We start from the raw sequence: 16,866 nt of genomic DNA on the forward strand, positions 1-16,866 counted from the left end.
AAAAACCACAGTGCCCAGCCATGTTCTAAGCCCTCCCATCCTCCCTGGGCTTCTGGCAGCAGGAGTGAAAAGAGAGGAGCAGAGCACTGGGACCCGTTTGACAAAACCCGGCTTCCCACGGGAAAGTCTTTCTCCACGTGCAGACATGCTCCCAGGTGCCTGGGGCAAGGGGAAGGAAATGCCATACACTGACCTGGAAGAGACCACAGGGCCCAGGCACAGTCTGAACCCTTCCCTCAACCCGGCGGTTTTGCTAGCAGGAGTTCAACCCCAACGAACACAGCCCGGAGACCCCTGGGGCAAAAACGGCTTCCGACGATCAATAGGTGCTTGCTGTGGAACACCTATCCCAAGTGGGGGAAGCCAGCTCAACAAAATGCCACACACCCAGGTGTAAGAAACAACATTGCCCAGGCATGGTCTAAGCCCCTCACCTCGTCCCTGTGCTTTGGGAAACCGGAGGGACAGCCGAGGCACACGGCCCTGAGACCCCTTTGCAAAAAGCCGGCTTCCCAAGGAAACAGTTTTCCTGAGGTGCACACCCTATCCCAAGTGGTTGTGGCAAGGTAAAGCAAATGCCCTCCACTTCTCTGGAAGAAACCACAGTGCCCAGCCATGTTCTAAGCCCTCCCATCCTCCCTGGGCTTCTGGCAGCAGGAGTGAAAAGAGAGGAGCAGAGCACTGGGACCCGTTTGACAAAACCCGGCTTCCCACGGGAAAGTCTTTCTCCACGTGCAGATATGCTCCCAGGTGCCTGTGGCAAGGGGAAGGAAATGCCATACACTGACCTGGAAGAGACCACAGGGCCCAGGCACAGTCTGAACCCTTCCCTCAACCCGGCGGTTTTGCTAGCAGGAGTTCAACCCCAACGAACACAGCCCGGAGACCCCTGGGGCAAAAACGGCTTCCGACGAACAACAGGCGCTTGCTGTGGAAAACCAATCCTAAGTGGGGGTAGCCAGCTCAACACAATGCCACAAACCCAGGTGTAAGAAACAACATTGCCCAGCCATGGTCTAAGCCCCTCACCTCGTCCCTGTGCTTTGGGGAGCCGGAGGGACACCCGAGGCCCACGGCCCTGAGACCCCTTTGCAAAAAGCCGGCTTCCCACGGAAACAGTTTTCCTGAGGTGCACACCCTATCCCAAGTGGTTGTGGCAAGGTAAAGCAAATGCCCTCCACTTCTCTGGAAGAAACCACAATGCCCAGCCATGTTCTAAGCCCTCCCATCCTCCCTGGGCTTCTGGCAGCAGGAGTGAAAAGAGAGGAGCAGAGCACTGGGACCCGTTTGACAAAACCCGGCTTCCCACGGGAAAGTCTTTCTCCACGTGCAGACATGCTCCCAGGTGCCTGGGGCAAGGGGAAGGAAATGCCATACACTGACCTGGAAGAGACCACAGGGCCCAGGCACAGTCTGAACCCTTCCCTCAACCCGGCGGTTTTACTAGCAGGAGTTCAACCCCAACGAACACAGCCCGGAGACCCCTGGGGCAAAAACAGCTTCCGACGAACAATAGGTGCTTGCTGTGGAACACCTATCCCAAGTGGGGGTAGCCAGCTCAACAAAATGCCACACACTCAGGTGTAAGAAACAACATTGCCCAGGCATGGTCTAAGCCCCTCACCTCGTCCCTGTGCTTTGGGGAGCCGGAGGGACAGCCGAGGCACACGGCCCTGAGACCCCTTTGCAAAAAGCCGGCTTCCCACGGAGACAGTTTTCCTGAGGTGCACACCCTATCCCAAGTGGTTGTGGCAAGGTAAAGCAAATGCCCTCCACTTCTCTGGAAGAAACCACAGTGCCCAGCCATGTTCTAAGCCCTCCCATCCTCCCTGGGCTTCTGGCAGCAGGAGTGAAAAGAGAGGAGCAGAGCACTGGGACCCTTTTGACAAAAACTGGCTTCCCACGGGAAAGTCTTTCTCCACGTGCAGACATGCTCCCAGGTGCCTGGGGCAAGGGGAAGGAAATGCCATACACTGACCTGGAAGAGACCACAGGGCCCAGGCACAGTCTGAACCCTTCCCTCAACCCGGAGGTTTTGCTAGCAGGAGTTCAACCCCAACAAACACAGCCCGGAGACCCCTGGGGCAAAAACGGCTTCCGACGAACAATAGGTGCTTGCTGTGGAACACCTATCCCAAGTGGGGGTAGCCAGCTCAACAAAATGCAACACACCCAGGTGTAAGAAACAGTATTGCCCAGGCATGGTCTAAGCCCCTCACCTCGTCCCTGTGTTTTGGGGAGCCGGAGAAACAGCCGAGGCCCACGGCCCTGAGACCCCTTTGCAAAAAGCCGGCTTCCCACGGAAACAGTTTTCCTGAGGTGCACACCCTATCCCAAGTGGTTGTGGCAAGGTAAAGCAAATGCCCTCCACTTCTCTGGAAGAAACCACAGTGCCCAGCCATGTTCTAAGCCCTCCCATCCTCCCTGGGCTTCTGGCAGCAGGAGTGAAAAGAGAGGAACAGAGCACTGGTACCCGTTTGACAAAAACTGGCTTCCCACGGGAAAGTCTTTCTCCACGTGCAGACATGCTCCCAGGTGCCTGGGGCAAGGGGAAGGAAATGCCATACACTGACCTTGAAGAGACCACAGCGCCCAGGCACAGTCTGAACACTTCCCTCAACCCGGCGGTTTTGCTAGCAGGAGTTCAACCCCAACGAACACAGCCCGGAGACCCCTGGGGCAAAAACGGCTTCCGACGATCAATAGGTGCTTGCTGTGGAACACCTATCCCAAGTTGGGGAAGCCAGCTCAACAAAATGCCACACACCCAGGTGTAAGAAACAACATTGCCCAGGCTTGGTCTAAGACCCTCACCTCGTCCTTGTGCTTCGGGGAGCCGGAGGGACACCCGAGGTCCACGACCCTGAGACCCCTTTGCAAAAAGCCGGCTTCCCACGGAGACAGTTTTCCTGAGGTGCAGACCCTATCCCAAGTGGTTGTGGCAAGGTAAAGCAAATGCCCTCCACTTCTCTGGAAGAAACCACAGTGCCCAACCATGTTCTAAGCCCTCCCATCCTCCCTGGGCTTCTGGCAGCAGGAGTGAAAAGAGAGGAGCAGAGCACTGGGACCCGTTTGACAAGACCCGGCTTCCCAGGGGAAAGTCTTTCTCCACGTGCAGACATGCTCCCAGGTGCCTGGGGCAAGGGGAAGGAAATGCCATACACTGACCTGGAAGAGACCACAGGGCCCAGGCACAGTCTGAACCCTTCCCTCAACCCGGCGGTTTTGCTAGCAGGAGTTCAACCCCAACGAACACAGCCCGGAGACCCCTGGGGCAAAAACGGCTTCTGACGAACAATAGGCGCGCGCTGTGGAAAACCAATCCTAAGTGGGGGTAGCCAGCTCAACACAATGCCACACACCCAGGTTAAGAAACAACATTGCCCAGGCATGGTCTAAGCCCCTCACCTCGTCCCTGTGCTTTGGGGAGCCGGAGGGACAGCCGAGGCACATGGCCCTGAGACCCCTTTGCAAAAAGCCGGCTTCCCACGGAGACAGTTTTCCTGAGGTGCAGACCCTATCCCAAGTGGTTGTGGCAAGGTAAAGCAAATGCCCTCCACTTCTCTGGAAGAAACCACAGTGCCCAGCCATGTTCTAAGCCCTCCCGTCCTCCCTGGGCTTCTGGCAGCAGGAGTGAAAAGAGAGGAGCAGAGCACTGGGACCCGTTTGACAAAACCCGGCTTCCCACGGGAAAGTCTTTCTCCACGTGCAGACATGCTCCCAGGTGCCTGGGGCAAGGGGAAGGAAATGCCATACACTGACCTGGAAGAGACCACAGGGCCCAGGCACAGTCTGAACCCTTCCCTCAACCCGGCGGTTTTGCTAGCAGGAGTTCAACCCCAACGAACACAGACCGGAGACCCCTGGGGCAAAAACGGCTTCAGACGATCAATAGGTGCTTGCTGTGGAACACCTATCCCAAGTGGGGGAAGCCAGCTCAACACAATGCCACACACCCAGGTGTAAGAAACAACATTGCCCAGGCATGGTCTAAGCCCCCCACCTCGTCCCTGTGCTTTGGGGAGCCGGAGGGACAGCCGAGGCACACGGCCCTGAGACCCCTTTGCAAAAAGCCGGCTTCCCACGGAGACAGTTTTCCTGAGGTGCACACCCTATCCCAAGTGGTTGTGGCAAGGTAAAGCAAATGCCCTCCACTTCTCTGGAAGAAACCACAGTGCCTAGCCATGTTCTAAGCCCTCCCATCCTCCCTGGGCTTCTGGCAGCAGGAGTGAAAAGAGAGGAGCAGAGCACTGGGACCCGTTTGACAAAACCCGGCTTCCCACGGGAAAGTCTTTCTCCACGTGCAGACATGCTCCCAGGTGCCTGGGGCAAGGGGAAGGAAATGACATACACTGACCTGGAAGAGACCACACTGCCCAGGCACAGTCTGAACCCTTCACTCAACCCGGCGGTTTTACTAGCAGGAGTTCAACCCCAACGAACACAGCCCGGAGAACCCTGGGGCAAAAACGGCTTCCGACGAACAATAGGTGCTTGCTGTGGAACACCTATCCCAAGTGGGGGTAGCCAGCTCAACAAAATGCCACACACCCAGGTGTAAGAAACAACATTGCCCAGGCATGGTCTAAGCCCCTCACCTCGTCCCTGTGTTTTGGGGAGCCGGAGGGACAGCCGAGGCCCACGGCCCTGAGACTCCTTTGCAAAAAGCCGGCTTCCCACGGACACAGTTTTCCTGAGGTGCAGACCCTATCCCAAGTGGTTGTGGCAAGGTAAAGCAAATGCCCTCCACTTCTCTGGAAGAAACCACAGTCCCCAACCATGTTCTAAGCCCTCCCATCCTCCCTGGGCTTCTGGCAGCAGGAGTGAAAAGAGAGGAACAGAGCACTGGGACCTGTTTGACAAAAACTGGCTTCCCACGGGAAAGTCTTTCTCCACGTTCAGACATGCTCCCAGGTGCCTGGGGCAAGGGGAAGGAAATGCCATACACTGACCTTGAAGAGACCACAGGGCCCAGGCACAGTCTGAACCCTTCCCTCAACGCGGCGGTTTTACTAGCAGGAGTTCAACCCCAACGAACACAGCCCGGAGACCCCTGGGGCAAAAACGGCTTCCGACGAACAATAGGTGCTTGCTGTGGAACACCTATCCCAAGTGGGGGTAGCCAGCTCAACACAATGCCACACACCCAGGTTAAGAAACAACATTGCCCAGGCATGGTCTAAGCCCCTCACCTCGTCCCTGTGCTTTGGGGAACCAGAGGGACAGCCGAGGCACACGGCCCTGAGACCCCTTTGCAAAAAGCCGGCTTCCCACGGAGACAGTTTTCCTGAGGTGCAGACCCTATCCCAAGTGGTTGTGGCAAGGTAAAGCAAATGCCCTCCACTTCTCTGGAAGAAACCACAGTGCCCAACCATGTTCTAAGCCCTCCCATCCTCCCTGGGCTTCTGGCAGCAGGAGTGAAAAGAGAGGAGCAGAGCACTGGGACCCATTTGACAAAACCCGGCTTCCCACGGGAAAGTCTTTCTCCACGTGCAGACATGCTCCCAGGTGCCTGTGGCAAGCGGAAGGAAATGCCATTAACTGAACTGGAAGAGACCACAGGGCCCAGGCACAGTCTGAACCCTTCCCTCAACCCGGCGGTTTTGCTAGCAGGAGTTCAAACCCAACGAACACAGCCCGGAGACCCCTGGGGCAAAAACGGCTTCCGACGAACAATAGGCGCTTGCTGTGGAAAACCAATCCTAAGTGGCGGTAGCCAGCTAAACACAATGCCTCACACCCAGGTGTAAGAAACAACATTGCCCAGGCATGGTCTAAGCCCCTCACCTCGTCCCTCTGCTTTGGGAAACCGGAGGGACAGCCGAAGCCCACGGCCCTGAGACCCCTTTGCAAAAAGTCGGCTTCCCACGGAGACAGTTTTCCTGAGGTGCAGACCCTATCCCAAGTGGTTGTGGCAAGGTAAAGCAAATGCCCTCCACTTCTCTGGAAGAAACCACAGTCCCCAACCATGTTCTAAGCCCTCCCATCCTCCCTGGGCTTCTGGCAGCAGGAGTGAAAAGAGAGGAGCAGAGCACTGGGACCCGTTTGACAAAAACCGGCTTCCCACGGGAAAGTCTTTCTCCACGTGCAGACATGCTCCCAGGTGCCTGGGGCAAGGGGAAGGAAATGCCATACACTGACCTGGAAGAGACCACAGGGCCCAGGCACAGTCTGAACCCTTCCCTCAACCCGGCGGTTTTACTAGCAGGAGTTCAACCCCAACGAACATAGCACGGAGACCCCTGGGGCAAAAACGGCTTCCGACGATCAATAGGTGCTTGCTGTGGAACACCTATCCCAAGTTGGGGAAGCCAGCTCCACAAAATGCCACACACCCAGGTGTAAGAAACAACATTGCCCAGGCTTGGTCTAAGCCCCTCACCTCGTCCCTGTGCTTTGGGGAGCCGGAGGGACAGCCGAGTCCCACGACCCTGAGACCCCTTTGCAAAAAGCCGGCTTCCCACGGTGACAGTTTTCCTGAGGTGCAGACCCTATCCCAAGTTGTTGTGGCAAGGTAAAGCAAATGCCCTCCACTTCTCTGGAAGAAACCACAGTGCCCAACCATGTTCTAAGCCCTCCCATCCTCCCTGGGCTTCTGGCAGCAGGAGTGAAAAGAGAGGAGCAGAGCACTGGGACCCGTTTGACAAGAACCGGCTTCCCACGGGAAAGTCTTTCTCCACGTGCAGACATGCTCCCAGGTGCCTGGGGCAAGGGGAAGGAAATGCCATACACTGACCTGGAAGAGACCACAGGGCCCAGGCACAGTCTGAACCCTGCCCTCAACCCGGCGGTTTTGCTAGCAGGAGTTCAACCCCAACGAACACAGCCCGGAGACCCCTGGGGCAAAAACGGCTTCTGACGAACAATAGGCGCGCGCTGTGGAAAACCAATCCTAAGTGGGGGTAGCCAGCTCAACACAATGCCACACATCCAGGTTAAGAAACAACATTGCCCAGGCATGGTCTAAGCCCCTCACCTCGTCCCTGTGCTTTGGGGAGCTGGAGGGACAGCCGAGGCACATGGCCCTGAGACCCCTTTGCAAAAAGCCGGCTTCCCACGGAGACAGTTTTCCTGAGGTTCACACCCTATCCCAAGTGGTTGTGGCAAGGTAAAGCAAATGCCCTCCACTTCTCTGGAAGAAACCACAGTGCCCAGCCATGTTCTAAGCCCTCCCATCCTCCCTGGGCTTCTGGCAGCAGGAGTGAAAAGAGAGGAGCAGAGCACTGGGACCCGTTTGACAAAACCCGGCTTCCCACGGGAAAGTCTTTCTCCACGTGCAGACATGCTCCCAGGTGCCTGGGGCAAGGGGAAGGAAATGCCATACACTGACCTGGAAGAGACCACAGGGCCCAGGCACAGTCTGAACCCTTCCCTCAACCCGGCGGTTTTGCTAGCAGGAGTTCAACCCCAACGAACACAGCCCGGAGACCCCTGGGGCAAAAACGGCTTCCGACGATCAAAAGGTGCTTGCTGTGGAACACCTATCCCAAGTGGGGGAAGCCAGCTCAACAAAATGCCACACACCCAGGTGTAAGAAACAACATTGCCCAGGCATGGTCTAAGCCCCTCACCTCGTCCCTGTGCTTTGGGGAGCCGGAGGGACAGCCGAGGCACACGGCCCTGAGACCCCTTTGCAAAAAGCCGGCTTCCCAAGGAAACAGTTTTCCTGAGGTGCACACCCTATCCCAAGTGGTTGTGGCAAGGTAAAGCAAATGCCCTCCACTTCTCTGGAAGAAACCACAGTGCCCAACCATGTTCTAAGCCCTCCCATCCTCCCTGGGCTTCTGGCAGCAGGAGTGAAAAGAGAGGAACAGAGCACTGGGACCCGTTTGACAAAAACTGGCTTCCCACGGGAAAGTCTTTCTCCACGTGCAGACATGCTCCCAGGTGCCTGGGGCAAGGGGAAGGAAATGCCATACACTGACCTGGAAGAGACCACAGGGCCCAGGCACAGTCTGAACCCTTCCCTCAACCCGGCGGTTTTACTAGCAGGAGTTCAACCCCAACGAACACAGCCCGGAGACCCCTGGGGCAAAAACGGCTTCCGACGAACAATAGTTGCTTGCTGTGGAACACCTATCCCAAGTGGGGGTAGCCAGCTCAACACAATGCCACACACCCAGGTTAAGAAACAACATTGCCCAGGCATGGTCTAAGCCCCTCACCTCGTCCCTGTGCTTTGGGGAACCAGAGGGACAGCCGAGGCACACGGCCCTGAGACCCCTTTGCAAAAAGCCGGCTTCCCACGGAGACAGTTTTCCTGAGGTGCAGACCCTATCCCAAGTGGTTGTGGCAAGGTAAAGCAAATGCCCTCCACTTCTCTGGAAGAAACCACAGTGCCCAGCCATGTTCTAAGCCCTCCCGTCCTCCCTGGGCTTCTGGCAGCAGGAGTGAAAAGAGAGGAGCAGAGCACTGGGACCCGTTTGACAAAACCCGGCTTCCCACGGGAAAGTCTTTCTCCACGTGCAGACATGCTCCCAGGTGCCTGGGGCAAGGGGAAGGAAATGCCATACACTGACCTGGAAGAGACCACAGGGCCCAGGCACAGTCTGAACCCTTCCCTCAACCCGGCGGTTTTGCTAGCAGGAGTTCAACCCCAACGAACACAGACCGGAGACCCCTGGGGCAAAAACGGCTTCAGACGATCAATAGGTGCTTGCTGTGGAACACCTATCCCAAGCGGGGGAAGCCAGCTCAACACAATGGCACACACCCAGGTGTAAGAAACAACATTGCCCAGGCATGGTCTAAGCCCCCCACCTCGTCCCTGTGCTTTGGGGAGCCGGAGGGACAGCCGAGGCACACGGCCCTGAGACCCCTTTGCAAAAAGCCGGCTTCCCACGGAGACAGTTTTCCTGAGGTGCACACCCTATCCCAAGTGGTTGTGGCAAGGTAAAGCAAATGCCCTCCACTTCTCTGGAAGAAACCACAGTGCCTAGCCATGTTCTAAGCCCTCCCATCCTCCCTGGGCTTCTGGCAGCAGGAGTGAAAAGAGAGGAGCAGAGCACTGGGACCCGTTTGACAAAACCCGGCTTCCCACGGGAAAGTCTTTCTCCACGTGCAGACATGCTCCCAGGTGCCTGGGGCAAGGGGAAGGAAATGACATACACTGACCTGGAAGAGACCACACTGCCCAGGCACAGTCTGAACCCTTCACTCAACCCGGCGGTTTTACTAGCAGGAGTTCAACCCCAACGAACACAGCCCGGAGAACCCTGGGGCAAAAACGGCTTCCGACGAACAATAGGTGCTTGCTGTGGAACACCTATCCCAAGTGGGGGTAGCCAGCTCAACAAAATGCCACACACCCAGGTGTAAGAAACAACATTGCCCAGGCATGGTCTAAGCCCCTCACCTCGTCCCTGTGTTTTGGGGAGCCGGAGGGACAGCCGAGGCCCACGGCCCTGAGACTCCTTTGCAAAAAGCCGGCTTCCCACGGACACAGTTTTCCTGAGGTGCACACCCTATCCCAAGTGGTTGTGGCAAGGTAAAGCAAATGCCCTCCACTTCTCTGGAAGAAACCACAGTGCCCAGCCATGTTCTAAGCCCTCCCATCCTCCCTGGGCTTCTGGCAGCAGGAGTGAAAAGAGAGGAACAGAGCACTGGGACCCGTTTGACAAAAACTGGCTTCCCACGGGAAAGTCTTTCTCCACGTTCAGACATGCTCCCAGGTGCCTGGGGCAAGGGGAAGGAAATGCCATACACTGACCTTGAAGAGACCACAGGGCCCAGGCACAGTCTGAACCCTTCCCTCAACGCGGCGGTTTTACTAGCAGGAGTTCAACCCCAACGAACACAGCCCGGAGACCCCTGGGGCAAAAACGGCTTCCGACGAACAATAGTTGCTTGCTGTGGAACACCTATCCCAAGTGGGGGTAGCCAGCTCAACACAATGCCACACACCCAGGTTAAGAAACAACATTGCCCAGGCATGGTCTAAGCCCCTCACCTCGTCCCTGTGCTTTGGGGAACCAGAGGGACAGCCGAGGCACACGGCCCTGAGACCCCTTTGCAAAAAGCCGGCTTCCCACGGAGACAGTTTTCCTGAGGTGCAGACCCTATCCCAAGTGGTTGTGGCAAGGTAAAGCAAATGCCCTCCACTTCTCTGGAAGAAACCACAGTGCCCAACCATGTTCTAAGCCCTCCCATCCTCCCTGGGCTTCTGGCAGCAGGAGTGAAAAGAGAGGAGCAGAGCACTGGGACCCATTTGACAAAACCCGGCTTCCCACGGGAAAGTCTTTCTCCACGTGCAGACATGCTCCCAGGTGCCTGTGGCAAGCGGAAGGAAATGCCATTAACTGAACTGGAAGAGACCACAGGGCCCAGGCACAGTCTGAACCCTTCCCTCAACCCGGCGGTTTTGCTAGCAGGAGTTCAAACCCAACGAACACAGCCCGGAGACCCCTGGGGCAAAAACGGCTTCCGACGAACAATAGGCGCTTGCTGTGGAAAACCAATCCTAAGTGGCGGTAGCCAGCTAAACACAATGCCTCACACCCAGGTGTAAGAAACAACATTGCCCAGGCATGGTCTAAGCCCCTCACCTCGTCCCTCTGCTTTGGGAAACCGGAGGGACAGCCGAAGCCCACGGCCCTGAGACCCCTTTGCAAAAAGTCGGCTTCCCACGGAGACAGTTTTCCTGAGGTGCAGACCCTATCCCAAGTGGTTGTGGCAAGGTAAAGCAAATGCCCTCCACTTCTCTGGAAGAAACCACAGTCCCCAACCATGTTCTAAGCCCTCCCATCCTCCCTGGGCTTCTGGCAGCAGGAGTGAAAAGAGAGGAGCAGAGCACTGGGACCCGTTTGACAAAAACCGGCTTCCCACGGGAAAGTCTTTCTCCACGTGCAGACATGCTCCCAGGTGCCTGGGGCAAGGGGAAGGAAATGCCATACACTGACCTGGAAGAGACCACAGGGCCCAGGCACAGTCTGAACCCTTCCCTCAACCCGGCGGTTTTACTAGCAGGAGTTCAACCCCAACGAACATAGCACGGAGACCCCTGGGGCAAAAACGGCTTCCGACGATCAATAGGTGCTTGCTGTGGAACACCTATCCCAAGTTGGGGAAGCCAGCTCCACAAAATGCCACACACCCAGGTGTAAGAAACAACATTGCCCAGGCTTGGTCTAAGCCCCTCACCTCGTCCCTGTGCTTTGGGGAGCCGGAGGGACAGCCGAGTCCCACGACCCTGAGACCCCTTTGCAAAAAGCCGGCTTCCCACGGTGACAGTTTTCCTGAGGTGCAGACCCTATCCCAAGTTGTTGTGGCAAGGTAAAGCAAATGCCCTCCACTTCTCTGGAAGAAACCACAGTGCCCAACCATGTTCTAAGCCCTCCCATCCTCCCTGGGCTTCTGGCAGCAGGAGTGAAAAGAGAGGAGCAGAGCACTGGGACCCGTTTGACAAGAACCGGCTTCCCACGGGAAAGTCTTTCTCCACGTGCAGACATGCTCCCAGGTGCCTGGGGCAAGGGGAAGGAAATGCCATACACTGACCTGGAAGAGACCACAGGGCCCAGGCACAGTCTGAACCCTGCCCTCAACCCGGCGGTTTTGCTAGCAGGAGTTCAACCCCAACGAACACAGCCCGGAGACCCCTGGGGCAAAAACGGCTTCTGACGAACAATAGGCGCGCGCTGTGGAAAACCAATCCTAAGTGGGGGTAGCCAGCTCAACACAATGCCACACATCCAGGTTAAGAAACAACATTGCCCAGGCATGGTCTAAGCCCCTCACCTCGTCCCTGTGCTTTGGGGAGCTGGAGGGACAGCCGAGGCACATGGCCCTGAGACCCCTTTGCAAAAAGCCGGCTTCCCACGGAGACAGTTTTCCTGAGGTGCACACCCTATCCCAAGTGGTTGTGGCAAGGTAAAGCAAATGCCCTCCACTTCTCTGGAAGAAACCACAGTGCCCAGCCATGTTCTAAGCCCTCCCATCCTCCCTGGGCTTCTGGCAGCAGGAGTGAAAAGAGAGGAGCAGAGCACTGGGACCCGTTTGACAAAACCCGGCTTCCCACGGGAAAGTCTTTCTCCACGTGCAGACATGCTCCCAGGTGCCTGGGGCAAGGGGAAGGAAATGCCATACACTGACCTGGAAGAGACCACAGGGCCCAGGCACAGTCTGAACCCTTCCCTCAACCCGGCGGTTTTGCTAGCAGGAGTTCAACCCCAACGAACACAGCCCGGAGACCCCTGGGGCAAAAACGGCTTCCGACGATCAAAAGGTGCTTGCTGTGGAACACCTATCCCAAGTGGGGGAAGCCAGCTCAACAAAATGCCACACACCCAGGTGTAAGAAACAACATTGCCCAGGCATGGTCTAAGCCCCTCACCTCGTCCCTGTGCTTTGGGGAGCCGGAGGGACAGCCGAGGCACACGGCCCTGAGACCCCTTTGCAAAAAGCCGGCTTCCCAAGGAAACAGTTTTCCTGAGGTGCACACCCTATCCCAAGTGGTTGTGGCAAGGTAAAGCAAATGCCCTCCACTTCTCTGGAAGAAACCACAGTGCCCAACCATGTTCTAAGCCCTCCCATCCTCCCTGGGCTTCTGGCAGCAGGAGTGAAAAGAGAGGAACAGAGCACTGGGACCCGTTTGACAAAAACTGGCTTCCCACGGGAAAGTCTTTCTCCACGTGCAGACATGCTCCCAGGTGCCTGGGGCAAGGGGAAGGAAATGCCATACACTGACCTGGAAGAGACCACAGGGCCCAGGCACAGTCTGAACCCTTCCCTCAACCCGGCGGTTTTACTAGCAGGAGTTCAACCCCAACGAACACAGCCCGGAGACCCCTGGGGCAAAAACGGCTTCCGACGAACAATAGTTGCTTGCTGTGGAACACCTATCCCAAGTGGGGGTAGCCAGCTCAACACAATGCCACACACCCAGGTTAAGAAACAACATTGCCCAGGCATGGTCTAAGCCCCTCACCTCGTCCCTGTGCTTTGGGGAACCAGAGGGACAGCCGAGGCACACGGCCCTGAGACCCCTTTGCAAAAAGCCGGCTTCCCACGGAGACAGTTTTCCTGAGGTGCAGACCCTATCCCAAGTGGTTGTGGCAAGGTAAAGCAAATGCCCTCCACTTCTCTGGAAGAAACCACAGTGCCCAACCATGTTCTAAGCCCTCCCATCCTCCCTGGGCTTCTGGCAGCAGGAGTGAAAAGAGAGGAGCAGAGCACTGGGACCCATTTGACAAAACCCGGCTTCCCACGGGAAAGTCTTTCTCCACGTGCAGACATGCTCCCAGGTGCCTGTGGCAAGCGGAAGGAAATGCCATTAACTGAACTGGAAGAGACCACAGGGCCCAGGCACAGTCTGAACCCTTCCCTCAACCCGGCGGTTTTGCTAGCAGGAGTTCAAACCCAACGAACACAGCCCGGAGACCCCTGGGGCAAAAACGGCTTCCGACGAACAATAGGCGCTTGCTGTGGAAAACCAATCCTAAGTGGCGGTAGCCAGCTAAACACAATGCCTCACACCCAGGTGTAAGAAACAACATTGCCCAGGCATGGTCTAAGCCCCTCACCTCGTCCCTCTGCTTTGGGAAACCGGAGGGACAGCCGAAGCCCACGGCCCTGAGACCCCTTTGCAAAAAGTCGGCTTCCCACGGAGACAGTTTTCCTGAGGTGCAGACCCTATCCCAAGTGGTTGTGGCAAGGTAAAGCAAATGCCCTCCACTTCTCTGGAAGAAACCACAGTGCCCAACCATGTTCTAAGCCCTCCCATCCTCCCTGGGCTTCTGGCAGCAGGAGTGAAAAGAGAGGAGCAGAGCACTGGGACCCGTTTGACAAGAACCGGCTTCCCACGGGAAAGTCTTTCTCCACGTGCAGACATGCTCCCAGGTGCCTGGGGCAAGGGGAAGGAAATGCCATACACTGACCTGGAAGAGACCACAGGGCCCAGGCACAGTCTGAACCCTGCCCTCAACCCGGCGGTTTTGCTAGCAGGAGTTCAACCCCAACGAACACAGCCCGGAGACCCCTGGGGCAAAAACGGCTTCTGACGAACAATAGGCGCGCGCTGTGGAAAACCAATCCTAAGTGGGGGTAGCCAGCTCAACACAATGCCACACATCCAGGTTAAGAAACAACATTGCCCAGGCATGGTCTAAGCCCCTCACCTCGTCCCTGTGCTTTGGGGAGCTGGAGGGACAGCCGAGGCACATGGCCCTGAGACCCCTTTGCAAAAAGCCGGCTTCCCACGGAGACAGTTTTCCTGAGGTGCACACCCTATCCCAAGTGGTTGTGGCAAGGTAAAGCAAATGCCCTCCACTTCTCTGGAAAAAACCACAGTGCCCAGCCATGTTCTAAGCCCTCCCATCCTCCCTGGGCTTCTGGCAGCAGGAGTGAAAAGAGAGGAGCAGAGCACTGGGACCCGTTTGACAAAACCCGGCTTCCCACGGGAAAGTCTTTCTCCACGTGCAGACATGCTCCCAGGTGCCTGGGGCAAGGGGAAGGAAATGCCATACACTGACCTGGAAGAGACCACAGGGCCCAGGCACAGTCTGAACCCTTCCCTCAACCCGGCGGTTTTGCTAGCAGGAGTTCAACCCCAACGAACACAGCCCGGAGACCCCTGGGGCAAAAACGGCTTCCGACGATCAATAGGTGCTTGCTGTGGAACACCTATCCCAAGTGGGGGAAGCCAGCTCAACAAAATGCCACACACCCAGGTGTAAGAAACAACATTGCCCAGGCATGGTCTAAGCCCCTCACCTCGTCCCTGTGCTTTGGGAAACCGGGGGGACAGCCGAGGCACACGGCCCTGAGACCCCTTTGCAAAAAGCCGGCTTCCCAAGGAAACAGTTTTCCTGAGGTGCACACCCTATCCCAAGTGGTTGTGGCAAGGTAAAGCAAATGCCCTCCACTTCTCTGGAAGAAACCACAGTGCCCAGCCATGTTCTAAGCCCTCCCATCCTCCCTGGGCTTCTGGCAGCAGGAGTGAAAAGAGAGGAGCAGAGCACTGGGACCCGTTTGACAAAACCCGGCTTCCCACGGGAAAGTCTTTCTCCATGTGCAGATATGCTCCCAGGTGCCTGTGGCAAGGGGAAGGAAATGCCATACACTGACCTGGAAGAGACCACAGGGCCCAGGCACAGTCTGAACCCTTCCCTCAACCCGGCGGTTTTGCTAGCAGGAGTTCAACCCCAACGAACACAGCCCGGAGACCCCTGGGGCAAAAACGGCTTCCGACGAACAATAGGCGCTTGCTGTGGAAAACCAATCCTAAGTGGGGGTAGCCAGCTCAACACAATGCCACACACCCTGGTGTAAGAAACAACATTGCCCAGCCATGGTCTAAGCCCCTCACCTCGTCCCTGTGCTTTGGGGAGCCGGAGGGACACCCGAGGCCCACGGCCCTGAGACCCTTTTGCAAAAAGCCGGCTTCCCACGGAAACAGTTTTCCTGAGGTGCACACCCTATCCCAAGTGGTTGTGGCAAGGTAAAGCAAATGCCCTCCACTTCTCTGGAAGAAACCACAATGCCCAGCCATGTTCTAAGCCCTCCCATCCTCCCTGGGCTTCTGGCAGCAGGAGTGAAAAGAGAGGAGCAGAGCACTGGGACCCGTTTGACAAAACCCGGCTTCCCACGGGAAAGTCTTTCTCCACGTGCAGACATGCTCCCAGGTGCCTGGGGCAAGGGGAAGGAAATGCCATACACTGACCTGGAAGAGACCACAGGGCCCAGGCACAGTCTGAACCCTTCCCTCAACCCGGCGGTTTTACTAGCAGGAGTTCAACCCCAACGAACACAGCCCGGAGACCCCTGGGGCAAAAACGGCTTCCGACGAACAATAGGCGCGCGCTGTGGAAAACCAATCCTAAGTGGGGGTAGCCAGCTCAACACAATGCCACACACCCAGGTTAAGAAACAACATTGCCCAGGCATGGTCTAAGCCCCTCACCTCGTCCCTGTGCTTTGGGGAGCCGGAGGGACAGCCGAGGCACATGGCCCTGAGACCCCTTTGCAAAAAGCCGGCTTCCCACGGAGACAGTTTTCCTGAGGTGCACACCCTATCCCAAGTGGTTGTGGCAAGGTAAAGCAAATGCCCTCCACTTCTCTGGAAGAAACCACAGTGCCCAGCCATGTTCTAAGCCCTCCCATCCTCCCTGGGCTTCTGGCAGCAGGAGTGAAAAGAGAGGAGCAGAGCACTGGGACCCGTTTGACAAAACCCGGCTTCCCACGGGAAAGTCTTTCTCCATGTGCAGATATGCTCCCAGGTGCCTGTGGCAAGGGGAAGGAAATGCCATACACTGACCTGGAAGAGACCACAGGGCCCAGGCACAGTCTGAACCCTTCCCTCAACCCGGCGGTTTTACTAGCAGGAGTTCAACCCCAACGAACACAGCCCGGAGACCCCTGGGGCAAAAACGGCTTCCGACGAACAATAGGTGCTTGCTGTGGAACACCTATCCCAAGTGGGGGTAGCCAGCTCAACAAAATGCCACACACCCAGGTGTAAGAAACAACATTGCCCAGGCATGGTCTAAGCCCCTCACCTCGTCCCTGTGTTTTGGGGAGCCGGAGGGACAGCCGAGGCACACGGCCCTGAGACCCCTTTGCAAAAAGCCGGCTTCCCACGGAGACAGTTTTCCTGAGGTGCACACCCTATCCCAAGTGGTTGTGGCAAGGTAAAGCAAATGCCCTCCACTTCTCTGGAAGAAACCACAGTGCCCAGCCATGTTCTAAGCCCTCCCATCCTCCCTGGGCTTCTGGCAGCAGGAGTGAAAAGAGAGGAGCAGAGCACTGGGACCCTTTTGACAAAAACTGGCTTCCCACGGGAAAGTCTTTCTCCACGTGCAGACATGCTCCCAGGTGCCTGGGGCAAGGGGAAGGAAAAGCCATACACTGACCTGGAAGAGACCACAGGGCCCA

Source organism: Ursus arctos, unplaced genomic scaffold (assembly GCF_023065955.2).
Source record: "Ursus arctos isolate Adak ecotype North America unplaced genomic scaffold, UrsArc2.0 scaffold_6, whole genome shotgun sequence".
Lineage (NCBI taxonomy): Eukaryota > Metazoa > Chordata > Mammalia > Carnivora > Ursidae > Ursus > Ursus arctos.